The sequence below is a fragment of the Aethalodelphis obliquidens genome, unplaced genomic scaffold, assembly GCF_003676395.1.
Source record: "Aethalodelphis obliquidens isolate GAN/ISIS:26980383/991018 unplaced genomic scaffold, ASM367639v1 scaffold49, whole genome shotgun sequence".
Taxonomy (NCBI): Eukaryota; Metazoa; Chordata; class Mammalia; order Artiodactyla; family Delphinidae; genus Aethalodelphis; species Aethalodelphis obliquidens.
In genome coordinates this window covers 8,212,687-8,236,620 of record NW_020837993.1, presented here as the reverse complement: position 1 = coordinate 8,236,620, position 23,934 = coordinate 8,212,687, and positions in this window count along the sequence as shown.

Sequence of the window (23,934 nt, the reverse complement as noted above, 5' to 3'; positions counted from 1 at the left end):
CCTGCTGTCTATTCCTTTACTGTGGGTCTGGAAAATATATATATTGGAGAAGCTGATCTGAGGGTAGCGGCTGCCCTGTCGACATGGGGCCACTCCCTCCTTAAACCTCCAGAGTGGGACGTTCTGCCCTGGCAACTTGGGTGTCTGCTAAGGCTCTAAATGTGAGGTCTGAGGGGCAGTCTACTTTTCCCCGCCTTCCTTCTGTAATCACTAAATCCGGGGCTCCAGAAGCCAAGTTCTCCCCCTCGACCTGGCATAGGAGAGAAAGCTTCCACAGCTGAGGCCTGTCCCACCGGCCCAGCGGCCTCCCGGGTCCTGCCGCCACTCCCCAACTCCAAGGCGCTGGCAGCGGCTGCTCCAATTGACAGAAACTAGAGGAATCAAGGATTTGAACTTGTAAAACCAGTTAGAGCAACTCTTACAGTTTTCCCTGTCTGCCCACCTGTTAAAGAACACACATTCTTAAGTGGTTTGACTCCATAATTCAGGGATAAGGAGACATTCTTTATTCCGGTCCCTTCCTCCACTGTGGGATCACTGCTCTTAATACATGCCCTTTAGAGAAGTTCTCAGCAATCTAATTTCTGCTCATCCTGGTCTCAGACTTAATGAAACCCAACTATAATTTAGATTATTTCCCCAAAGTACATTGTCGTTTGTCTAACACAGCTAGGTAAAAATTAAAATTGGCAAATTGATGATTAATTAGTCCTTGTTTTTTTTCTCTTCCTAAAGTCTGCCCAACTAATAGAAATTGATTTTAGATGGCTCCAACTTTAGCATAATTGGCATTATTTATGCTTGTTCGCAAAGTCTTCTACAGCCCTGTCAAACCAGCTTCTTTGCATCTACTCAGCCTGGTCCCATTTCAGAGTTCCTTAGAACTGTTCTCATAGAACCCACCCTCCCCAGTTCCTTTATTTTCTCCCCCTGCCCGCCATGGATCAATCACAGAGACAATTGATTTTCCTGTGTCCTGTTTGAATCAGAAAGTGCTGACATCTTGAGGGGTGGACGAAATATGAGTGAGCACGAAATCCCACAAAATATGAAGCAGCTAGGCCAGTCTCCAGGTTTAACAATTACAGTTGTGTGTGCATATACATATGTATGTGTAAGTATATACTTTTGTTTATCCACCCGAACTTGCATAAGATTGACAGTGGTAAGAAATTTTAATGTAATGTAGGAACACAAGCTGAATGAGAAATCATCTTAATACTCTGGATAAATGAAGAGGAGACCCCAGACCTAAATGTCTAGGAGTAAATAACTAATCATGAAATCCAAAACTCTTCTGAGCTAGAGTCCTTTGCCTGCCAGAAAATAATCATTTTTCTCTCTTATTGGAAATAAGATCCTAAATTCCTTTGACTGAAAGGAAATTACGAGACAAGATGCAATTTTCTCTTTCTTTTCTGACAACTCTGTCATCCAAAGGATCACAGCCATGTCAGGGTGTCTGTCTTGGAAAGAAAAAAAAAAAAAAAAAAAAAGGAGAGAGAGAGTGAGCTAGTGAGCGAAATGCTGCAGCCCGTGGCCATCTTTGCATCAAAATTTTCCAGACCTCTATTTTTGATTGTGATCCCACTGATCTGAGTTTGAAATGCAAGCACAGTGAAGCCCCTAAGCCTTCAATCGTGTGAAATTTTCAAAAGATCTCTAGAAGCAATCTCAGGCTGCCTGACCCCTGACAGGCGCCGATCTCTTTATTCCTCTCTCTGCCAGCACTTCATTTGTTGGAATATCTTTCAGATTTGCACCTCCAGATGACAAACCTGAGTGTTTATTATGTGTACATGAATCGGAAATCTTCAAGCCCGCACAAAAGCACCATCTTAAACATAACATTTAATTTCCCAGCCTAAGTGCCTGCTTCTTTATTTGCTTTTCAATAGCTTAAATATTTTTTCCAGGTCTCCCCATATGTCACTTTGATATTTAGATGATTCTCCCTTTTAATCATCATTTCCCCCTTGAAAAAATCCCCTGTTGCCTGCCTCTGCCGGGCTCACACTGCAACGTCACTGCGCGGCGGGCAGCGAGGCCGCCGAGCTGGACGCAGAGCCGATTCGAGTGCGGGGGGTTCCTCTCCAGGCAGGGTGGGGGCCCGTGGTATTACAGAGAAACGCTTGCTTTTTAGCCAGCGGCTAGGGCTGGGTCGGGACCGGTGACCACCCTCCCATCTCTTTCCACCTCTCCTCCTTCAAGCCCTTTTTAATTCCTTCTATTATGAAAGAAAGAAAGAAAAGAAAGAAAGAAAGAAAGAAAGAAAGAAAGAAAGAAAGAAAGAAAGAGAAAGAAAGAAAAAAAGAAAGAAAGAAAGAAAGAAAGAGAAGAAAAACCCTCAGGTGGCTTGGAAAGGTGCTGCTTTAGCTGCTGGAAGTCGGCCCCCGAGCTGACGACCCTGAGCTTGGACGCTGCGTTTAGACATCTTACCCAAATCAGCCGGGCACCCCTTCCTGCCCCGGCATCCCCTGCCACCAGCCTTTCTGTGGGCCCCTAAATCCTGGGGGCTTGAGGGCACTAGAGGCAAAGGGAATGTGGGGGAGGGCTTCTTGGGAGAGAACTGGTTTATTAAAATGCCTTCTGTCAAATAATTCTGTGGAAAAGATTTGGGGGTGGGGACTTAGCCCACCCCTCCCCCAATCTCAGCCCCAGACTGAGCTTTAGATCCTCGCCAGTCGCCCAGGTGGACTGAGCTGAGACAGAGACACACACCACCCTGCATGAGCAGGAGGTGAATCGCCACCCACAAACCCAGTCTCAGGTCGGGGAGGTGGTGGGCTGAAGCCTGAACGACCCTCCCTCTGTGTTTGGATGGGCCGTGTTGCTATGATTAACTTATTAAATCCCCTCGTAATTATTTTAATTTGACTCGAAAAAATACTTTGGGCGGCGTTGCGATGTGTTTGTATTTATCTGTCCCCCCCATAAAACCTGTGTTAAAACAAATGTTACTTTTCTCTCTCTGTACATAGACCCTCCCTTTTTGAGATAGACCGCAGGGACTGCCATTAGATCGAATGGCAAGCCTTTATGGTAAGTGTTTTGCATAATTACATACCAAAGCCAGAACAGTCACCTCCACATTTTATGGGTCACAAACCATCAACAATTGCCACATTATTGTCCACGAAACCTTAGTCCCTTCATTGATGGAGGGACTCCACTGCTAATCTAGAACGGGAAAGGATGGAAATTTCTTCTAATAAGAACCTGAGATTATGTCCCCACTGACAACGTGTTTACATATAGTTATAAAGTTCAGAGGACCGACGGGGAGAGGAGAAGAAATCGGACTAGGCCTGATTAAGAGCGGCACATTGGTCTAATATAGATAGAGCATCAAAAGGAGTGGCTGAATGCCTCTCCCCTTTTCAGATCCGACCCCTTCCTACCTTTGTCATGCAGTAATTAAGATATTCTTATTTAGACAGACAGCTTCTCTAGTAACTGAATAATATTAGCTCTTTTGATGTCAAACTTTTGACAGTTATCACACCAGCACTGGGCAATTTAGCACAAATGCCCTCCTTTAAAAAAAAAAAAGAAAACCCCCATCGGCTTTGAAGAAATCTAATAAGTGTGATCCTTATCACCAAATGATCTAAATCGCCGCCGACTGGCTGCCCAGCTATAAATTACATTTGGTGTTACATAATGAAGCCGAATTTGGGTTTTAGCTCATTGAAGCAGTATTGGTGGGAACTGGGGGGGGGGGCAAAATTCCTGCGTCCCCATTCCCGACCCCCAGAGCCTCTGTCCACTGAGGAAGGAAAACTTCACAAAATCTGTGGGGTCCGGGCAGGGATAGAGGATCCAGCCGAGGTACGGGCAGGTGCAGGCACAGACCTCAGAGCCCTCGTCCCAGCTCCGGAGAGCCGGGCAGGACTAGGCATCTACTCCCAGGATGACACTTCGCCGTGGCTTTCAGAGCTTGGTCGCCAAATTTGGGATTTGCCAGATGGCAGGATTATCTTCGCGTCTGTTATATTATGTGTGTGTGTGTGTCGGGGTGGGGGAGAGGATGGAGAGCGAAGGCAGGGAAGTCCAGAGACCGCTCTGGTTCCTTTAAAATACACACACGTTCCCTCTTTGCCCACTCGGGCTATCGCCGCCTGGCCCCTTACTGATGGTCTTGGCATCTCCCAGCCGCCCCGCGGCAGGCAGCAGGCAGAGACCCCGCCACCCCTGCCCGCATCTCCAGACCCGGGCCCCGTTGCCCAGATGCGAGGAGCTGGAGCGGGGGGGGGGGGGGGATGAGAGGGCTTCTCTCTGAGGAGAAATAGAGGGGCAGCAGAGTTGGAAGTGAAGGGGGTAGAAAGGGCAGGTTGAGAGGGCTGAGACTGTGATGGTGACACCTGGAAAGCATTGTCCTTGCGAGCGACACCTGTCAATCTCCGCTCTGGGGTCCCGGGGCCGGGGGCGGGGAGGCCGCGCGTCTCCGCGGTGATGTCATCGCAGAGTCCCTTCCCGGCGGAGGGCGGGGAGGACTGGGGGGGGGGGGGGGGGGGGACCAGAGCCAGGCGGACCGGGAGAAGGGTAGTGGAGGAAAAGAGAGAAAATAAACAGTAATTGCTCTCACTCGCTGCGTCCTCTGCTCTGGATTTACATGGAAATCAATAATCCAACTTTACTGTTATTTCTAATCTTGAATGACCCGTCTAGCCTTTTCATTGGGCGAGGAAGAACAGGTTTACAACATCCTATCCCACACCATCCTCCATCCCTGGGAGAACCCCGTTATTCCAAAAGCCTTGAGGTGACTGACCCTCCTTGAGGAAACATTCGGGGATGAGTTGTGAAAGTCCTGCGATATTGCAGGGGGTGAGGGGAGAGTTAATTAACGCGGGGCTGGCTCAGCGAGGGGTAGAGGGGGAGTCGGCGTGGGTGGGCGGGCCGGGTCGAACATCGAGGTGCGCTCAGTGCTGGGGGCTGGTGATCTGGAGGCCCAGCTTGGAGGCCTTGGCTGGGGGTGGGGGGCGGAGGGAGTGACCTGCAGTGGCCTCCGCGGGGGCTGCTGACGTGTCCCAAGGACTCTCCTGTTGGTCCCCGGGAAATTCTGATCTCCCACCTACTGAGCTCCCACCCCACCCCACCGAGCGCTACTGGACTCTCCCTCTTCCTATTCTTTTCGGCCTGAGCTAATTAGCAGCCTGCCAGCAGCCTGATTTATGGAAACGCTCGGGCGGGCGGAGAAATGCTGCTCGCCGCGTCCGGCTGCCTCGGGGCGGAGTGGAGGAGGAGTCTCTACCTGCCCCCTCCGACGAGTTTCCCTCCGCCCGGCCGGAAACTGGAAGTCGCCGTCCCCGCTCTCCACCCTCCACCCCGGCGGGTCCGGACGTGCCCTGTGCCCCTCATGCCCCAGCCTGGGACACTGGGAACCCTGGCGCCAGCGGGGCGGGCGGAGGGTGGTGGCCGCGCAGCCGACGGCGGGGTCCCAGCCGCCGGGTTCCAGCCCGGCTGACCCGGAGGGCGGGCTGGGCGCGGGAAGTGCGGGAGCCCTGTGCGCCCGGGTGGGGCGCCTCCTTCCCCGAGTCGCGGTCTGTAGAGAAGGGAAATCGACCTGAAAGGGGAGAGGACGCTGCACGAGGTCGGCAGCAGGCCCCCAGGCCGCGAGGTGGCGTCGCAGGCCACGATGGGCCGAGTGGAGCCACCAGCCCAACTTGCCCCCACGTCGCTAGTGACTGTCCCTGGGGAGGGTGTGGTCCTCTTCGCTCTCTCTCCCAATCACTTTCTCCTGGGTCTCATCCTCAGTCCTCTGAGTCACAGCCTTCAGCCTAGAGTCAGAATTCAGAGCAGGGCTAAGGCGGGGGCAACACAACGTCTCTAAGAGCCAAGTGGCCTGGCACTTGCCCCCAAACTCGGGCGCCGTCTCCTCACTTTCCTTGGGTTGCGCTCGGTGGTCCCAGGACAGAGCAAAAGAGAGGTACTCCCTCTTCTCAGTTGACCCAAGAAGTGAGGATGGAGAGGGAAAGAGGTGGAGGACTCAGGGGATAAAGTGCATAGGACCTGTTGCTGGTGCTCCAGCAGAGCGGCGCCTCTCCCGGGAGGATATCGGATGCCCGACTTCTCCAAGAAGCAACGTCGGAGAGGGGCAAAGGAAAAGGGGGGAACCTCTATGCCCTCCTCATCTGGGAGAAGTGTTGGAGGAAAGAGACCCTAGCTAACCCAGAGGGCCAGAAGCTCCGGGCATGCTCCTTCAGACTTGGGGTGGGATGGGGACCTGGGGGTGAAGTCACTGGGAAAGGGACTGTCCCCCCAAGCCTGGCTTTGACTAAAATTGCAGTTGTGGGAAACTTAAGATCTCCAAGAAATTGTGTCCAGTTTATTTCAAAACACCCCACCAGTTCACCTTCCTTAGAAGCCATATCTGAACCCCTTGACTGGGGCAGGTGGAGAACTAAGATCGTTCTCCCCATCACAAGACCTCCGGATGCCTGTCTCGGTCCCTTTCTTTTCCGGGTTCCCTTGTAGATAAGGCCATTTGATGTCACTGAGAACCCGAAGCACCTCCCTCCCCTCCCCTCCCCACCCCACCCCCAGGATCCCTGGGCCCCTGGGAAATTTAGTTTCCTGATCTTCTTCCTCACCTTCCTCCCTGCCTCTGCCGCCATTTCCAAAGGGTTAGTTAAGGCAGGCCAGGGGTTGGGGGTCAGGCAGGCCCCGGTCTTTCTCCGCTCGGCTGGAGGAAGTTGGCACCCTCAGCTGGGTGGGGAGCTGGGCTAAGCGCCCATCTATATCATGGCATTTACTGTGGGTGGCGGCCCCTCTGAACTTCCAGCTGTGCTGAGGGCTGGGGTCACCTGCCCAAGACACACTGCGGTGGCCCAAATCTGCCCAAGTCCGAGGGGAAGTGGACACCCACCTCTGCCAAAATGTCATGTTCAGGCAGCGCAAGTCCCAGGACCGCTCAGTCACCCAAGGGCCAAGCTCCAATCTCAGAGCCTTGCGGGGCCGCTGCTCCCAGGGCAATAGCAAGCAGATTTCAGGGTCTGCAGCCCGCACAGCGAATGCTGGCGGTTAGGCGCCCAAGTAATATTCTTAATTTGTCTTTTTCAAAGTTGATTTATAGCAATCGACAGGTTAAATCCTCATCTGACTTCATTACTTTTAAAAGCTGTCTATTTCACAACTGTCACTTTTCATCGCTTAACTCAAATAAATACTTGAAGAAATGAATTGGAAGAGACTTTTAGATCATGTTTATAATCCTTGGTCGCCACGTTAACATTCCTCATGACCTGACCCTCTGAGTTTCTGCAGACTCCTAATGCCGAAATTTCCTGCGTTTATACCAGGAAACTTCAAGGAAGGTGAGGTGGCCAAAAGTACGGACTAAAAGAAGAAGTGCAGCTGGTGACAAGTCAGCGACCGGGTGCAGCCTCAGGAAAGCTTCCCGGTGGCGGCCAGGGCCCAGGCCGGGCACCCAAAGCCACCGGGTAAGGGGGCAGCTCTCGGGGCAGGGCCCTCCAGTGGATCAAACTGTTGAAAAGAGGGCCCAGCCTAAATGGCTGCGCGTGTCGCCCGGGTCCCAGAGATCCAGGCACAGAGCTACGTAGGAGAAAGTTCATGCAGGATGGAAATGCTGTTCATCGTGACTATTTATTAGTATTATTATTTCTAGTATTTTTTCCAAACTGGTCGTAATGGGCCCAACAACCACAAGTTGAGAGTGACAGGGTGAAAAGCATTTCCTCCCAGTCGTCTTTGACTTAGAGCTTGTGAGATACCCACGGAAGGCAATTGTGTGAAAATGAAATCGCATGTATGGAAGTAGTTCAATAAACCAAAATAGTTTCTTCTTCAATTTCGCTGCCATTTGCCCAATTCTGGGTATTCCAGGGCTGGTGTTAATCTCTCTCTCTCTCTCTTCCTCTCTCTCACCCACCCACCCACAAGGTACCAGCTCTCAGAAGTAGGTTTTAAAAAGAATAAAGAAAGAAAAGAAAGAAAAACGGGGGGTGGGGGACGAAAGGGAAAAATGTAAAGAACGAGAAGGAAAGGAAAGGAAAAAGAAAAACCTATCAAACTGGAAAACTACCTAGTTTGGGGACAAACCAATAACGAATGCATTAGATTTTCTTTCCTTTATTTTATATTAATTTTTTAAAAAGCGGGGGGAGAAAAAAAAGAAGCGAAGTCTCCCGAGCCCGGGGAGAAGGAGCTGGGCGACTCCTTCGGTGTGTTTGGGTTCGGCCTTCCACGACTGGACCAAGGCTGACCCCGCGCGCGGTCCCCGGGCTTTGCGGGCCCCGCACCCTTGCACCGGCCCCGCCCGGGTCCCACCGCGAATACGGACTTCAGAGATTCCCCGGAGCCAAGGCGCCCGGAATGTGCCCCGGCCTGGGTCCCGCCGCGTTCCCTGCCGCCGCCAGCTTCCCCGTCGTGGCCTCGGGCCTTCGCCCACCCCGAGGACAGGTCGGCCTAGCGGGCCTGAGCGCTCCCCGACTTTTGACGCCGAGGCGAAAGGAAGCCGGCGTGAACGATGCTCGGTGGCCGCCGCCTCACTGCGGGAACGCGGCCACGCCGCTCGGCGCCGGACAGCCCGGCGCGCTGCCGTACCCTGGAGCGCCACCTCGCTGCGGAAACTGGAATTACGCGGACATGCCGCCCAGCCTCCTGCCTAACTTGACCGTCACCGGAGTTTTTCCTTCATCTAAACCTTAAGAGAAGCCGAAACGCGCAGGCCTTCTTCCCACCAATTAAAACCCGTGATCTGTGACCGACATATCCCGTAATGTCTGCACTGGGATAAAGGGCAAATAACAGGAGAAAGAGGAACAAATATATAGGTACAATATCTCCAAGTCTAAATTGTGATGCTGCTTTCATAGAAAAGATAAAATAAATGAGCGATGTCCTCTCGGAGGCCACGGGTTGCCACGGGTTGGGGCCGCCGTGTGTTTCGGGCCACTCAGCTGTGGCCAATGCAGATATCTCCCATGAGGCGGGTGCTTATGAAGTCATCCCTTCCCAATTACGAGTTCCACCGAAATCCACTCATTCTGATCAGACGGACATCAGGGGGGCTGCGCCATGCCAGTCGCCAGCCTACTGGGACTTGTTCCCTGCAGCCCTTGGCTCTGCTGACAAAATAACCACAAAATGCAGCCCCTAACTTGTACACCTGTGGGCCAGTGAAAACAGGAACGGCAAGAGTTACAAATCACACAGCATTTCTCTCTAAGGTGCAAGTTTGACCCTATTTTATCCAGTTGGTAACTTAGGAGTTTTGCCCTACTCTTAAGCCCACAAGACTAAAAATATACAGAAAATTTAACTCATATGTGAATTTGTTCAATTTGTTTTCAAAGTGCACTGTCCCAGAGATAGGGTTATAGTAAAATATTTTCACACACAAAAAAGATTTTTCCTGTTAAAAATAGAGTGTATACCTTATGTTGATAAAATTTGTGTGTTTTCTTTGTTTTCAGGCAGGTACAGAAACTTTTTCTAATTTAGTTTTGACGCAAGTTTGTTTTTGTTTAAAGGAACTCGGTGGATCCCATATGGAATGATTGCTGAACTGGGAACTATGGTGTGGGGGGGTGGGGGAGTGTGCACGTGGTGGTGTGTAAGCCCCTGCATTTCCCTGCCTAAGCAAATCCAACATAGAGACCATTTCTCTGAAACTCTGCCCTCCCTAAGTTGGCAGGGTGAGTTCCCAAAGGGCCAGCAGGCAAAGGAGGCAGTACTCCTCACTGAAGATTAGGAGGCTCTCAGAGAGCCCTTGCTCAGAAATTATAGGGCTGCGTCAGGAAAATAGACAGGTTGGCTTGCTGGGTGGTTTGTCCCTTCTTCATCAGGCAAGGAAACATTCCTGAGATACAATACAGGAAAGAGGCCCCAATTTCTTAGCAGGATTTGAATAAGGATTCCTCACCCCAGACAGTTGAGAAGGGGTGGCCCAGACCCTGGGAGTCCTGGGGCTTTCTCGCCCAAAGGGATGCTGTGCTGGGGGAGAAGGGAGTTGCTGAGATATCCTGGGAACTAAGAGGCAATTCCTGAGAGGGTCCAGGGGTCCACTGAGGGACAGCCATGGGACCAGGGACAAAACCAGAGAAGAGGAAAGCAGAGAAAATAATATGCTTGAATTGATGTGTCTCTAGTTTCGAGCAGTCTAAATTGGAAAGGTTTTTCTTCTCTCTCTCTTTCTCCCTCCCTCCTTCTCTTCCCTCCTTTCATTTCTCTCTCCTCCACCCCCTCCACTTCTCACATTAAGATTTTCTGGGGTTTGTTTTTTCCACCGAATAATGCCTAGAGACGAAAAATGATTTTTATTGCTATTACACTTCCTACCGCAAGATGCAGTGCAAGGCGACAGAGTTTGTATTACAACTATGTCACAATGTTTCACTGATGCAAAACATGTAGCCAGAGGGTGTTGCTAATGACTTCTGGATTAGAGCAAGATTGAGACTGGGAGAAGGAGAAAGAGAGAGAGAGAACAAGAGAGAGAGGAAAGGAGAAGAGAGAGGAATTTCATTAGAAGAAGGGGGGGTCACCGTATAATCAAGTCTAATAATCTAATCAGAATATTTTCAGATTTCAAGGTTCTTTCCATGCTTGAGAGTATGAGCTAGGGAGAGAGCAGTAACCTTTTAAACACCACAAAGGTTGCTTTTTTTTTTTTTTTTTTTTTTTTTGCATGTTAATAACTATTCATTATGTTTACAGTCAGTTAAGTGAAGAACTCTCCTTTCGGAAAGAATCTAACTTCGGAAAACGCTTCATATCAGATTAAAGGCTTTTCCAGGAGCCGCCCCGTTTGGAGGGAGGTGGAGACCCGGTAATCACCCCGGGGTGTGCGGAGCGCCACGCGGCCTGCAGAGGGTCACCGCCCCCGCCCGCGGTCGTGCACACACTTGCACACCTGCCTGGGAACGCCTGCTGGGGCTCAGGGTACCCGCCGGGGCCGCCCAGGCCCAGCTTGGGCCCGGGGGTCGGCCTCCGCTTGGTCTTGGCGAAAAGGTCCCTCCGGGCTCCGAACTCCCCGGCGCCCTCCCGCGGGACCAGCTCTATTTAGGGAAGCGGGAGGTTTCGCGGTTCCTACCGTGGCCCGGGCCGGTCCCACCGCCCTGCAGTCTGCTTCTGCCCCCCGGGGCACAGCGAGAAGGGCATCCCCTCAGGGCCGCGGCCCTTTGAACCCGGGAGCCCTGGGCTCCCGGCCCGCCGCGCGGAGCTCGCTCGGGGCCCGGCTGCGGCGCGGAGTGTGGGTGGCGGGTGGGGTGGAAGGGGAGTGGGGGAGGCGGAGGGGGGAGGGGGAGGGGGCGGAGGCGGGAGCCGGGCGTTAAGCCTGGAAGCTTGGCTGTTTACCCAAACGATTTTCCTTTCAGGCCCGAGACACCAATGAGACAAGATCAAGCTCCCCTCTTCGCTGTGTGCGTGTGCGTGTGCGTGCGTGTGTGTGTGTGTGTGTGTGTGTGCGTGTGTGTGTCGTCTCCTCCAAGCGGGGCTTTGTGAATGGGGGCTCCGGGACGCCGGCTGGGAGGGATCAGAGGCCGACCCGGGCGCCAGCGCCTCCTCTCGGGGGCTGGGAGAAGCCAGGCGGAGGGCGCGGGGTCTGAGCGCACGGAAGGGCGCCCCAGACGCACAGTGGTCCCGATCGAGGGAAGCGAGCGACAGGGACACGGGCTGCGGAGAGCTAAGGGCTGCATCCCCAAAAGCCGAGCCGGGAGACGCCTGGTCCTGTGTGGGAGGGGGAGGGGGGAGAGAATAATATGAATCACATCCTCCTTCCAGTCCCTTAATTTCCGATCCTTCCAAAGCTTAAATCAGCTCCTTGGGCCACTGATTTCTTCCCGACTCCCTAGCTCGAGATCTATTAGCTGTAAATTAGGCCAACGTTTTGGTGATTACAGTACAACGCAGGCCGCGTAACACGCGCCGCTGGGCCTGCGCCTGGGTCCCTCCTCGCTCCGACACACAATTAGAAAGCAAGAGGGGATGGATGGTCTGTATTGACAAGACATTTGTCCTTTTCAAAGGGGTCCACATCCAAGAATATCTATCAGCCTAAGGGGAGTGGGGAGGAGGGCAGGGACGATGATGGGGGCAAAGTCCCAGCCCCAGCGCTGCAGGTGATCGCCGTCCTGGGCGTGGCTCCTGCTGAGGATTCAGGGGATGTCCGGGACCGAAACGTCGTTTGCAAAACAATAACGACAATATTCGGAGTATTACTGATAATAAGAAGAATCTAGAAGGCGGGGTGATATTTATTTGAGGTCTTAAGATAAATTCCAGCCTCAAGGCGTCCTATGTATATTTAGTGGCCTGTCTCTGACAACTTATTCCCCTCGGCCTAGGCCGATTAAAGGCTTACCCAAGAACTTGTTTCTGGAAGAAAAAGGTGTCATTCCGATGCTTCTGACCCAGCTACTATTGCTCCCCCTGTCTCGGCCTGCCCTTGCTCCTCCCAAACCCCACACTGAAGTGTCTTTTCTTTTTTCTTGTTTGCTTTTAAAAAACAAACCACCACCCCCTTTCCCAGGAAGTTCTTATTTAACAGACATTCCCTTCCCTTGGCGCTGACCGGGGCAGGGCGCATTAGAAACCTGCTAACACTTGCTTCAGGCCTCCGTGTCTTCCATTCACAGTGGTCCAGGCCTGAACAAACACGCTGGGGGAGGAAGGGCAGGGGCCTCGGGTTTTCTCCCCGTATGTTAGGGGTGGAGGGCTGTGCCTTTGGGGCTTAGAGGGGGCAGAAGCAGCTGGTGGACACCTAGGCACGTGTTGGGGGCTTGGGGACCGCAGCTATGCGGTGGTTGATCTGGGATCAACGTGTAGGAGAGAGGAGATGCTCACGGAGGAAACCGGACGAGCCTCATAATAATAAGAACCACAGCTAACATTTATTGAGTGCTTACTATGTACCAGACATCGTGTCCATCCCCCCAGGGAGGCCTACCCTTGGCCGAGGATACACCATCGTGGCCAAGGGTAGGCCTCAGAGCAGGGAAGCCGGGAGGGAGCAGGCAGGTAGCCAGTTAGGTGGGATCCCATGGCTGAGGATAGAGGTTTCTGCCCCGCAATCCGTTTTCTGCCCGGTGAGAAGGGGGCACTGCGGGCTGCCAGGAGCCGGGTCATGGCATCCTCCCTCCCTGTCTGTGGTCCTCTGCCCCGCGTGCCCACGCACGGTGTGGGCCCCAAATCTCTGGCCGGGGAAAAGGAATACCAACAGTTTCAGTGATGTGCTCATTTGTTCCCGCTGGAACTCTGGAGGCAAGTCGACTGGGCCGTGAGGACGGCGAAGTCCAGGCGAGGGTCAGGGCGAGTGCTGGGCGCGCCGAGACCAGGCCCACAGCCAAGCCCGAGGCCCCGTGTTCCGCGCTTCCTCCTCCCGCCCAGGCCCAGGGCGCGGCGGCGCTGCTCCAGGCGAGGTGCGCCTCCCTCGCGGGGCCGGGGACACTGCACCGGCTCCGGGGCCTCCGCAGCCCTCGCGGCCCGGTGCGGGCCCCAGGGCAGGAACGGGGCGCAGGCCGTGCCGCCCCCTGGCCGCGCTCGGGCTGCTCTCCACGCCCCACGCCGCACTGGTGCTCCAGCCTCCGCTCCGAGGCCTCTCCGGGAACCGGACTTTGGCGCCATGCATGGCCTCTCCCTCCCATCCCCCTAAAACAGGGGCTGAGACTCGCCGATGACCCCGTGCCGTGCCCCGCGAGGGTGGAAAAAAGCAGGCGCTGCTCTCTGTCTGGAGACAAAAGGCCTCTGCGCTCAGGCTCCTCCGGGCTCAGCCGCTGCGCGTTTCGCACCCGCCTCCACCTATGCAGAGCATCCGGGAGCAGGTGGAAGTGTCGTGGTAGGGGTGGCTCGTAGTAGAGAGCCTTGATTGATCCCAGAAATTGAACACCTCCGAGTCCAAGGGCATAGCCACGACCCGGGTATCTGCCCTAGCCCGCTCCACCAGCCCCCATCCAGCCATTCTCCTATAAAGGGGCTCCCTCGTCTCTGTTTTTTTGCTTCTGGTCTCATTGCAAATCACCTGGCAGCTCGGAAATGCTCGCTCCTGATATCGACCTGCAGAGGTTATTTCTTTCCCTAAAAACGACTCTGGCTTTCTTTCTTCTACTACGCGCCCGAAGGAGAATTCACTGGTTTTCACATTAAGGAAAAAAAAAAAAAAACTTAAAACTCTCCCTGGGTGAGAGAAGTGGTGGGCCGCGCGGAGTTTCCTGTCTCCGCACGCTCACTCCCCGCCGCACCTGGAAAGCTAGTCCTGCGAAGAAGAAATAGCCTTATCCTGCAGTCTATCATTTCGGTATTACAAATAACAACCGTGGAGCGAGAAATACCCCCGGCCTAAGAATATTGACAGATGATAGTAGCGATATTCACAATCGATTCTTTAATAGGCAGACGTCATAAATCATGTTCAATTCCTTGACAGCACAGTACTTCACTTAATAATATAATTAAGATTAAAACTCCAGAGGTATTGGAGGCAGCAGGTATTGATAGCTTCAAAAATCGCATTCTGGATATGATGGTGCAAGGGAAAAAGACCTTTGGAAAATATAACCCCCCTTTCCCAAAGGTGGGGTTTTCAGAGTGCTCCTGTCCCGGGAGCCCTTTTGACCTTTTCTGCCCCCCACTCCCAACATACACCTTTTTTCCCCATCAGTAATTCCCATCTCTGATTAGGTGAGCTAGGAGTAGACCAGCTCTTTCTTAGAAATGGTATGGAGGAGAATAAGGAGAAATAGGTCTTAGCTTGGGTGAATGTCCCGGGTTTAGGCATCCTTTAAACATCCATTCCTTCAGCCTTGAATCTGGGGGGAAAAATATGTTTAGGAGACCTAGGAAATGAAGTTTTTTGGTTCTTTCAATACAATTAATTTCCCCAACAATGTTTTCAAAATTACATATAATCATTGAACATACGCAGGTACCCCATCCACTCAATTTCTGCAGTTTAACTACCCATGAGCCTTTCCAGCACTGCTTTGCAGGCAGAATCATGGACCTCAGGATGAAAACCAACACTTCACTTGAAAAGTAAAACCAGAGGGACAGGGTCCTGTGCAGGGGTGATGATCTGCTCAGTGCTTCATGAGTAGAGCTGATTGTAAGTGTGGCTAAAATTATTTCAAAGAACGGAATATTAATCAAATCAATCAGAGCTGACAAATGAGAAATATTTGAAAGTCAGGGATAATTTACAACTTTGTTATTAGTTAAGAATCGCCTGCCTTGTAACAGTAATTAATAACACTTAGAGAGGAACGATTTGGAAATCCCCCTCCCATGCTTTTTATTTTCCTCTGTCTCTTGAGGAAGGAAAGAAAGGAAGCAAATGAGTGATCAGTAGAAACAGGAAAAACACTGAGTCGTTTGTGGGGAGAACAAAACTGGAAAATATAAAAGAAAGGAAAAAAATTAGCCTCATGGGAGGCCATCAGGAAATAAAGAAAATATAGGAGGAGGGGTAGTAAATCAGAAAATGAATTCTGTAACCATACCCCATGAGCAGGCTGGCTAAAGGTTGAATTTCAAATGGCCCAGAAACCCCATCAAAATGAACAGTGCTGCTAAAAAATCTTGAAAGTAGCTCAGCTCTGAATCAAGGCAGAGCTCAGGGCATTGTCTGTTTTGTTGTTGTTAACAATGTATTTCTTTATAGCCCAGGAGCAGACGTGTGCAGGCTCTTTCCCAAATTCCATCCCTGGAGACCGGACTGGCTTTCATGTTTCTGGTGTTAACTCTCCTCTTGGTCACAGGCAATCCCCTCCCCCCAGCCTTACATTGATTATTAGATTGTCTCAGCCCCACCTAAACAACACACCAAAATAATGACGTTGAAAAACTATAAATCATTTCAGCGTCTGAGCTTGGAAAACCACTTCAGTCAACAGGCTTGCTGTGAAAAGGTAAAGAAATCCCCAACCTTCTGCTCACTGAGGAAAAGCTGCTACTTCCTCGAACTTTTATTTGTTAGATGGGGGAATTTTTTAGATTAGTTAAAAAAGGATGGAGGGGAAAAAATAACTTTGGCAAACTTTATCTGGTCTTTATTATAAGCCCCAGTCTTGTATCATTGAGCTCAGGCTGGGTCTACACAACGTAGCTAGAGATTGAGATGTATTGGTCTCTAAATGAGAAGATTCATTTGATATAAGAGGTTAACTCAAAGTTCCTATACTGTGACTAGCTTCGGCAAACGCCTCTGTCAAGTCAGCACAAAAGCAGTTTAAAAAAATCTTAAAAACACACACAGATATAGACACACAAACACACTCGCCCCCACTTAAGCTGCAAATGCAATTCTCTTTTCTTTGTTGTTTCTTCTGTCATTAGAAACCTCCAGCTTCACTTTAGGTGGCTGGGATGGTTGGCTCCCCCCACGCACATGCAGCTGAACTTGGCCATTTTGTATCTTTTGCTTTTACTAGCAGTGAATGAAAGGATAAGGGGTGGGGGGGGGAGAGAAAGTAAAAGAGGAGAAGTGAACTAATTCAAATAAAGCAGAATACTTTGTAAATGAAGTGCATGGAGGAGAGAGAGAAAGAGAGAGAGAGAGGTGGATGGAGGAAAGAGGCTCTAGAATAAAAATAGACAAACTGAAAATTGATGAAATGGGTTTTCAGTGATTAGAGTCTATGAACCCAGTAGGAACCTGGCAGACTGTAAGGTTGTGAAGAAGGGTCCAGGAGAGAGACAGAATATACCAGGGACTTTGAGAGGGGAGCAGGGAGGTGACACAGCAAGGACCTGAGATCCTGGGCTAGAAGCAAACTATGGACATGCTAATGAGGGAAAATTAACCTTCGGGTTGGGTCTTTGACATGGGCCCTCCGCTGAATGCCTTACCCAGGGGCTGCAAGCCGCTTCACTCTGCACCAGCGAAATGAGATAATCGCCCTGAAACTCACCAGCCTTGGTGCACACAGGCTCTGAAACACTGTTGTGGAGAGTGCAGAGTAGCTAGCAGCTCTTCCAAAGAAAAGGAAAACAGATGAGAAGCAACCAGAACCACAACCAGGCACAGAGAGCAAACCCATAGACCCTGGTGCATTTGCTTAACTCCCAAGCCCCTCCAGGCTGGCACATTAAAGAAAGGAGCAGGGCCTGCAAAATAAAAAATATCTTCATCTCTCTTGCTCCAGTCTGTCACCAAATGCCCCGGATAACTGGGCGTTGGTGAAGCAACACAAGGGATAAATGGATTTTATCTCCAGGAACGTGGTCACTGGGCCAGGGGATTATTGCTTAGGCAAAGAAAATATATGGGCGTGGGGGGATAAAGAACAGAGAGAGGTTGAAGAGGACAGACACAAAAACAAACAAGCAAAAAAGAAATTTGAAGGGAAATTTTTAAAGTGGAGTGGCTATGGTTACACATCACAGACACTGAGACATTAAAACACACACACACACACACACACACACACAGATTTTATTAAACAAACAAGCCAACAACCAAACGCACATCAAAAATACATTGGCCCCTGCTGTCATAGGGAAAGGGGATTTGAAATGATTGTGGGGTTCTGGTAGGGACCTTTCTGGCCTTTGTTGCAGTTCTCTCCCGTGCTCGCGCGCGCTCTCTCTCTCTCTCTCTCTCTCTCTCTCTCTCTCTCTTTCAGGGTTTTCCAGAAACCCTGAAGTCCCGGATGGAGAAGGGGCCTCCCAGAAGCTGCACAGGGAGGACTCCCTGTTGGAGGTGAAGGGGTCATGTTTCCAAGTAGAGACATCAACAAACCACAATCTTAGTGACAGTGACAGCGCAAAATTATGTTTAATGTTGCAAGGGGGAAAGGGGAAATATAAAATTAGCAGAGAAAATGTTTCCCAGACCTTCCTTACAATTAGGGCCACAGCATAGGGATGGGCACAAGACGGGGTGGAAACTCGAGGCCCAGACCCTGCAAGGCCACAGCACTGGTGGAGGCAAAGTTCCTCCCCACCCGGGAGTCCTCATTCCCTGGGAGGAAAAGGAAGGCTTCTGGAGAGAGGCTAATGACATTCCACCCAATCACTTCACTCGGTTCAGAACCTTTCTTTTGGAGAAGAGAGGAGGTTCTGGATGTTCTAACCTGGTGGAGATGACAGTTCAATGACTGGCCTGTTCAGTCCCAAAGCCACAGGGTATTAAAATCAGTGATGAAGCTGGTGAAAGGGCAACCCAGCCTGGAAAATGGAGAAGAAAATGGGGGGACAGATATGAGACCTCAGACCCCTCCCCCTCATTTTGAAAACCTGGGTGTCTATAGGGAGAAGATGCTGAGGGGAAGTAAGAATTATCTAATCAATTAGCAAGCCCCTATTTGGAACTTGCTAGCAGCCCTGCCTCAGCGGCCCGGTACAGGCGAGCTGGACCCCACCGCTTTCTCGTGATGCTCTGTCTCCATAGGCGCCCCCACCCCCATCAGCCCCTGCTCGGGCCAAGGACAGGCAGACTGCCACCAGGCAGTCAAGGGGATTGGCCCAGAGAGAGTCAGGGAGGTGGGAACGGTGACATTTTCAAGGAGGAAGCAGTTTCTGTTCAATGCAGATTATTTCCTAAACTGCTTATTGAAAGAGACAGAGATGAGAGAAAGCGGGGGTGGGGGGGTGGGGGTGGAGAATGAATCCCCGATTCTCGTCCTGTTGTGGTTATAAAGAATTTAATTTTGCCTTTGTCTGGAAACCACTGTATTATTGTGGTTATTAAACAACCTGGCTTCCCTTCTTACTGTCAGGCAAGGAGAGGAGGGATGAGAGAGAGGGTGAATGGAAAATTCACTTTCAAATAACACAAATTAAAAGTAAATGTATTTTTAAAAACTAAATCGGGCTGATAAAGTCAGGAGACGAGAGAAATGGGGGAAAAACATAGAAAATAGTCTGATTTTTTAAAAGAATAATCTGTGCAGAATTATCAGGAAAAACAACCCGGGGTGGAAAAAAGCCACTGCCATTTCTTATGTGGTAGCTCCACGACCTTAGGAAAAATGGGGAAGCAGCTCTACATTGGGGTTGTAGTTTCACACTTTGATTTTAGCAACAAGTATCAAAAGATCTAAACTAATTGACTGTCGAGTTCCTTGGCCCTTCTCCAAAGAGCAATATAGATTTAATTGTATGTTGTTTAAAACTCCATTTCTCGAACAGTGTGAAACATGTAATAAAAGTCATAAACCGTATCGGAGATTTCCCCACCCCCTCCCACACACAAGCATAAATACCCAAATGACACTTGAAGATCTTAGCTAATACTTTTAATGGGTTTTTTTAAAAAAGAAAGGCATCTGAGAGGGGTAGCCACATAATAAAATCGGAACTGTTAATCCATTCTAACTCATTCAAAAAGAACCTGCGGTTGCGGGTGGGATGTTTTGCAGAGAAGGGGTCGGGGCGAGGAGACCCCACGTCAGACCTCTGATTCGTTCAAACTTGGTCCAACTAAACTACACTCCCCTAAAGCAAAGCAAGTTGTGGCCTTCCAGAAGACAGAGCTGAAAGTTGCAACCGAACTGCCTGGCCCGAGCCCTCCTCTCGCTCACCCAGGCTGGGAAGCCAGTTGGCGGCTGTGACTCTCCGCAGGCCTCGGCCCGGCTTCCCCGAGGGAGACAGCAGGGCTGGAGGCGGGTAGGAGCGCTCCAAAGCGGCGTGGCCAAGTCCCCCCCTCGGCCCCTCCCTGGTAGCCTCCCCCCACATTGTCCACTGTTATCCCCGACCCCCAGCGGCTGTTCGGGTCTAAAAGCAGCCCCGGCGCTCCCCTTCGCGGCCCGGGGCATCTCTGAGAAGGGAAGAGTCCCAGCCACGCCTGTGATGTGGTGCCGGATCAGCCGCAGCCGCCAAGTTCGCGGCCGCCATCAAGCCGGCGGCTGCGCGCGTTGCTGGTCGTGCCCTGCCGCGGCCACGCGGGCCGACTGCAGGCGGAGATCTGTAAAAAATCCACGTGAGCCACCCCTCCTCCTGCCGCCCGCGGCCCCTGACACCGCTGCATTGAAGCCGGCCCGGAGGTCCCCGAGGTCTCCGAGTGTGACAGTACTCAGCATAGCGGGTAGATGGCACAATTTTCTAACATTTAGAGAGAGGAACCCACGCTGGGAGCAATAAGTCCATTTAAAAGCCCTTTATTTAAAAGGAACAAAGATAACTGACAAGCGAAGTACAGAGACATCTCAATGAAATTTCCAAAGAAGAAAGAAATCAGAGGCCAAAGCAAATGCGAACTGGGCTTGACGGAACAGGCCAGCACTTTCCTCCCCCTCGCAAAGAAAGATAAAAGACAAAAAGAAAGAAGTGGTGGTCACCGGGGTTTGTGCGCGTTAATAATCACAGTCCAAACCAAATTCTATAAAATCCACAGCCACAGAAACTTTAAAATGGCCGGTGGGCCCTGCCAGGGCAGGTGGGAGAGAGGCCAGATCTGTTTAGGGGAAGAGACTTGGAAGTTTTGTCCTCTGCCTTGGGGGCTACACCCTAACCTTGGAAAATAGCCGCCTCTAGTTTGGTTTGGCCGGGTCCGGGGAGCCTGGAGAATGTGGGCACTAGAGGCACCCACTCTGGACACACTTAGGGCCCTTGGAGGGCCTGGGGGCCGAGGCCTCTGTCCTCGAGCCATCTCGCCTAGAATGCTGCCCAGGGATGGGCTGGGGGCCCAGCGAGGATCTCACAACCTAAGATTTGGTCAAAGCCTGAGTGCTCAAGAGCCCACTCTCAGGAACAACTGCTACCCCCTAAAAACCAACAGGAGCGCGAAGGCGCCCACTGATGTGAGTCGGCAACACCAAGACAGCCCACGCTTCGTCATGTGCTCTAATATTGCTATCACCCACTGCCCACATCTAAACCTTCAAGCCAGGTCCCCCACTCGCCAAAAGATGAGACCCGCAGGCCGAGAGGAGGCAGAGGAGGGGGCGAGAGGCCAGGAGAGGGGCGGTGCCCCTCTGGTCCTCGGGCCGTCGCTGGCCCCAGGGCAACCCTGGCCCACCAGGCAGGGGCTGGAAGGGGTGAGGTGGGTAACGCCTGCAGGGGGTCAAATGGTTGTATTTGGGTGGGTGCTCAACGACATATTTGCTGAGTAAACCTCCCTTGCTGGGCTGAAGGCGAATCCCCGTTGATAAATCCATCATTACCGTTCGGATTCAGGGAGGCAGCCGCGCCACTAAATTCATCTTACATTTGTAGCGCTTTAATAGACATTTATTAAATGCTTTTAGAGAGAGGCATGGGGCGCGTGATTACATCCTAGTTATAGACAGAACATAAAGACCTACGTTAACACCCATTTGCAGGAAGGAAGGAAGAGGTGGGGAGGGGGCTAGTAAGGCAGAGGGATGGAGCTAGGAGAGATGGGGCGGGCGGGGACACAGAGCCTGGGCGTTATTAGCCAGGGCTGCCTGGTGGGGAGCAAGGCGGCAGCCGCGGGAAGTCTCCGACTGCTGCGGAGCGGAGAAGTCCTGGCTCGCCTCGCAGTTCCCTGGGCTTCCCCTTTCCCTGCACCCCACCCCCCTTCCGCGTGGGGGGCTCGTATTCTCTGCCACAGCACAAGGGATATTCGTGCTGCCTCCGCTGACCCTTTTCGGTCCCCACCCCCCAGCTTCTCCTTTACTTTATTTCAGGCCTCTCCAACTGAGACTCTTTGGAGCAAACTAGGGAGAGAGGGAAGGGAAGCCCCCGCACTTCAGGACCCCGCGAGCTCCTTTAAAGCATCCTCTCCCCCACCCACCCCCCAAACCAGTTAACCAGAGAGCTGAGCCAGGGCTCCCTCAACACAAAGCAGACAGACGCTTTGGCCTCAGGGTGGGATAGTCCCGCTCGCTCCAAGGGTTCTTTGGCCCGACACGCTCTGCTTGTGGATCCCTCCTCCGCCCGGCGCCAGGAGGGAGCCAAGCCACCTTTGCACCTCCGACCATCATCCTGCCTGGGGACCTGCCCTAGGCTAGCCCCGCGCCCCTCGACCTCAACCTCAGGGAGCTGGGCCTGCGGGAATGTCTGGGCCTACAAAGGGCCTAACCCCTTCCTGAGCGCCCCAGGGCCTCACCTAAAGGCCCAGTCTCCGGGCTCCGTCAGTTCTGCGCAGGCCCTCGCTCCCCGGGGACGCAGCCACCAACCCCGGCCGGGGACAGCCTGAGTCAGGACTCCGAGCCCTCTCTGGCTCCTGGTAAGGAACACTTCCGCTATCTCAAAGTTGCCATAAGAAAATAAATACAAGTGACACTGTGCTGGGCCAAAGCTCATTAGTTCGTTGTCCAGGCCTAATAAAGAAACAGAGGCGCAAATTATAGAGTTCAGCTTCAACACACGCTCTGTCACCCGATATCAGCGGACGGCGAACCTGATTCCAATTGCTCCGAACTTGCTGCGTAGTTCGCCCCCCACCCCCTCCTCGCGAGCAGGAGGTTGGGTGGAAAAATATAGTTCCAAAGGGGGTAATGATCAAGCTTTTCCTCTCGGAAGCCTGCGCCACCTCATTTCCCATCAGTAATCCCAATAAAATTAACGTCGTGGCTGCAATTGAAAAGAGGAGGGCCCGCGACACTCCTGAAATAACACCCTCTCCCCCAGCAAAAGGTAAAAAGCAAAACGGCCCTTTGTTCAGCTAATTAACGAAGGCCCAACTCCGAAAGCAGATGTGTTTGCTTAGCTAATCACAAGCATGTTTCTTTCAAGGAACGTCATTTAGAGGGGGCTGCTCCGGGGGATGGGAAAGGGGGACACAGCACCCCCCCCCTCACCAGGCCCTCTCTGCCTCAGGGGTCTCTCACCCCAGACTAAGATCCACAGGCTAAATCCGGGTAGCCCATCTCTTACACCTCTCTCTCCCTTGGTCCTACCCCAGAGGCCCACATGGCACCTAGGCGCTTGCTCGAATGCCAAGCCTGCAAGACGCAAGGGGGGGGGGATGAAAAGTTTTAATGACACAGATGCCATATTAAATGAGGCAGTTTTACAATTCACTTTGAATAAGACGCTTATTACAAGTGTGTTATCAGAAGGACGATAAGATTTATAACTCCAAGAGTCAGCTTTTCTCCTTAATGACAATGGATGTTAAGGAGAGGAAATCTGTTCTCTATTAGAAGAGATGAGAGTAGCTTCCCTGTTTTCGGGCATTTACAGATGCGTCCAAGAGGGCAGATACCAAGTCCCTTTGTGTCTCCTTATGAAAAATTCTCTTTCCCCTTTGGCTATGAAACCGGGTCCCCTGGCTGGGTTAGCACCTCGCTCAGTTTTTGAGCGTGAGTTTGAGAGAGGAAAAAAAGAGAGAGAGAGAGAGAGGGGAAGGGAGATAGAAGTGGGGATGGAAATGGACGGGGTGGGGGCCGTTCTCAGCCCTCCAGTTCACGCAGTAAAACTATTTCCACGTCTTTCTTTGCCTTACAAAAGATAGCTTTCCCCTAAACCAACAGAGTAAGCAAACTTTAAAAAACTGGGGTCCTATTACAAACCAACGCCCAGCACTAACTGCTTTAAAATTACTGCATAATTAGATTTAGTTGAATTTCACCATTAATTAGGCAGCCGCACTGCAGGGAGCCTTTGAAATCTGAGAAAATGGGAAAAATCATCTGAAGCACGTTTTTTAAACCTAACTTCAATAAATCTTGACGCGGCCCAGAATTCAGAGTACCTCACTCCCCTCCCAGGCGGCTGAGGGTAAGGGTCTCCAGGCCTGGGCTGGAGTTGCAGTTGGACGTAAGGGGCGATTCCCCCGTCGACTGAAGGCTCAGCCCGGGCCAAGACACTGTCTCTCCAGAGGCTCTCAGAAGACCCTCTCTGGGCGGCCAGGTCTGTCCCACGGCCGACCTCGCCTCCTCTCAAACCTATTAGATAAAGGGGATCCCCCGCTGTGAAGTGCTCCTGTCAGGGGCGCCGTCCACGCCGGCTCACACATTTCTAGCGCCTGCGACCGCCCGCCCGGAACCCGCCCTCGGCCCCTGCGCACCCCCAAGTCAGCCCTCCGCCCAGAAAGCCAGCTTTCCTCTAAGTTTGCCATGCAAG